This window comes from Pteropus vampyrus, unplaced genomic scaffold (assembly GCF_000151845.1).
Source record: "Pteropus vampyrus isolate Shadow unplaced genomic scaffold, Pvam_2.0 Scaffold296, whole genome shotgun sequence".
Lineage (NCBI taxonomy): Eukaryota > Metazoa > Chordata > Mammalia > Chiroptera > Pteropodidae > Pteropus > Pteropus vampyrus.
In genome coordinates this window covers 835,775-838,761 of record NW_011889077.1, presented here as the reverse complement: position 1 = coordinate 838,761, position 2,987 = coordinate 835,775, and the positions used below count along the sequence as shown (strand labels likewise).

Sequence of the window (2,987 nt, the reverse complement as noted above, 5' to 3'; positions counted from 1 at the left end):
GCTGAGCTGAGCGGTGCAAAGCCTTGGCGTGTCGCGGGGCCGGGGGCCGAGGGCAGAAGGCAGCCACCTGCAGCTGTCCTTGGAGCCTGCAGGGACAGTGGGGTGCTTTGCGGTCCTCCCAGGGTGTGTGTTCATTTGTGAGCCACCCGTGGGGCCTCCTCACCGGACGTGGGCCTCGTCCCTGGGTTTGCTCAAGTTAGTGAAATATTCCGTTCACGGGGAGATAAAGCTCATTCACAGTCACACTTCCCCTGCCGTGCAGGGGTGAGGCCGTGGTGTTCCCCGCTGAGTACATGTCTTGCGCCTTTCGCTTCCAGGCCTTCAAGTTGGAGACCCCTCAGGACGACCGCTCCCGCTGGCCCTGCCGACCCTGTGCCTCGGTAAGTTAGAGAAGGAGCCTGAAGGGGGCGCGTGTGCACGTGCGTGTGTGCACGTGTGCGTGTGCACGTGCGCGTGTGCGTCTGTGTTCCCTGGAGTGGCCCTGAAGTGGGTCTCGCCCCCGTGATCTGCGCCCAGCACTCCCTGGCAGACGCAAAAGTCCCATCTGCTTTGAGAGCCTGGCTGGCCGAGCCAGCTTCGGTGACATTGAAGGGACCTGGTGGTTACAGTTGGGCTTTAGCGCGTGCTGACGGGTTCGCTTAGAGGGACAGACACTTTGGCGTTCTCTCCCAGCCTGAGGGTATTTGCTAAGCGGTTCCCATGTGCCCAGAACCCTGGAACCCGCTGAAGGGGACTAGGCACGTGGCCTCCCCTTGCGTTGTTTCCCGGAGGGAGGAGCCGGGGGGCCCAGGGCGCAGCAGTGGGCGTGGCCACAGCGGGGCTGCACCGGCTTCCGTTAGCAGACCCCTAAGTCCTGAGCCTCTTTGAGACGGATGTAGCAGTCCAGTTTAGATGTGCAGGGGTGACGTGTGATCCCGAGGCCTGTGTGCATGTTTGCCAGGTGAAGGAGGCCTCGCTAGCCATCGGCGGTCAGGTCCTGGGAGCACAGTGACAGCCAGCAGCTTGGTGGAGGGCACCAAATTGGGGGTGGCAGGGGTACCTGTTCATCGGGCCCCTGTCCTCCGGCCCATCCCACAGAGTGGCCTGCAGGTACCGGGGCCCCCTGTCCCGGCCTCCGGTGTCCCGGCTTTTTGGGCTCCATGCTGCCCACCTCTCACCTGCACTCACGCCCACCCTCAGGGTCCGTCAATGTGTGCGTGACAGGTCCCTTCACGTGATCAGAGCTCCACCCGACAGCTTCTTGCTGCTGCTGCTTTGGATTCGGAGTCATCTGTCCTGTAAAGAGCAGGGCCCAGACACCGCGTCCGGAGTCACGGTTATAGCTCACAGGTGCCGCCCCTGTGTGGCAGTCACCGCTAACAGTGTGCCGATCGCTGCTGTTTGGGGACAAACGTTTGGGGACGTGTGTAGAACTGGTGCCACCCGATGCCAGCCTCCTACGTTGTATATTTATAGTCGCGACTTGTTTAGAACGATGTTGCTTAAATACGTGAACCGGCCGCTGCGGCACCCCCTTCGCGTTCAAGTTGAAGTAACCCTTAGTGTCGCTTTAGAATTAAGTGCTTTATTACGAGCGCTGACATGACAACTGGGAGCATAAATACACACGCAGCAGCTCCCCGCGGACCAGCTCCCCGCTGACGAGGCCTCTCCTCTCCAGCATTCCGAATCAACAAAAGTTTGTTTGCTTTTTTTTGCTCGTTATTGATTTAATACACAGCTTATGGTTTTGACCGTTAAATTGTTGCGAGCTACTATCGTGGGCAAAAGAAAATCAAGCTATATTGTATCCTAAGTTGAGCTCTCAGTGTATTCCTCTCCTCGTGATTATTAACTGGCCGTGGACTCTGGTGGGGCTCAGAGGACTCTCCCTGGCTGGGGTACGGAGCCCCAAGGTGCAGCCTGCGGCAGCTGCATAGGACCATGGGCGGCACCAGGAGCCTTGTGATCTGTGAGGCACATTGCGTCGCACACAGCACACGCGTGGCCTCCACGGTGCTTTGCTTCTGGGGAGAGTGGCTGAGGGTCGCAGGCCGTCAGCTGGCCCTCTCCTGAAAAAACAGTTTGGGGAGGTTGCAGACGAGAATCGGCGTGGTCGTCTGGGGTGCGGGCCTCAGCGTTCCACCACCCCCGAGGGCCGGGACGAAGACGGGAAGCGGAGAATGACGAGTGGGAGACACCGCGCTCTTCAGGACCAGCGACAGCCCCGGGCACCCAGTCCGAGGGGCTCACGTCTGCACAGTTCCAGGCATACGACTCACGTCCCTCCAGAGGCAGGACAGACACAGCGACACCGGCCGGATGACACCGTGCTGCGCCCCCCGCCCCCCGCCCCGCGCGCGGGCGCTCAGCAACGCCGAGGTGAAGCGGACGCCTGTTTGTGACGAAACCGCGCCTCTCAAAGGTGACGTCCGGTGCACACCCGAAACGACGTGCCACCTGGTCATCAGAGAAATGGAGACCCAAACCGCGAACGTGGTGTGTGTGCAGCTCTGGGACGGCTAAAATGACACAGGCGGCCGGGAGGTCGCGTGTCATGGTGGCCGTAACTCTGGGAGACGTTTACTGTCGTCGTCGTGCGTGTGGGCTCCGAGCCGAGCGCTTTCCGAGCCCCTCACCGTCCGGCTCTCTTCCCACCCACGCGGGGCGAACCTTACTCTCTGCGCCGCACAGAGGAGGATGCGGGCCGGGGGTGCGCGTTCGGCCCGTGCTCGTGCCGGGGGCCCCTGCTGAGCCCCGAGGGCGGGCGCGTCTGTCCTGGCGCCCTGCGTTCGTTGTGCTGGCTGTCCTGTCGTGCGGCGAGCCAGCTCTGCAGCAGGGAGCACTCGCTGTCCCGGCTGGTTCTGCAGACCACGGGGCTCTGGGACCCCAGCACGCCTGGGGACCATGCCGAGGTGGCCGCCGGGCCCCTGGGCGGGGCGTGCAGCCCTTCACTCGTCACCCCTTGGCTGACACACAGGAGACCGGGTGGCCTCTGCCGCGTGGCC

At 62.4% G+C, this 2,987-nt stretch overlaps 1 protein-coding gene across 1 annotated transcript in view; it reads left to right on the top strand.

Moving 5' to 3' along the window:
- Positions 1–2,987, top strand: part of AGPAT3 (1-acylglycerol-3-phosphate O-acyltransferase 3) — an 84,511-nt gene that overhangs the window by 16,428 nt on the left and 65,096 nt on the right. The window contains exon 2 of the mRNA XM_011376379.2: positions 318–380. The gene's annotated coding sequence lies outside the window, so the exon portion shown is untranslated. The remainder of the gene's footprint in view (positions 1–317; positions 381–2,987) is intronic.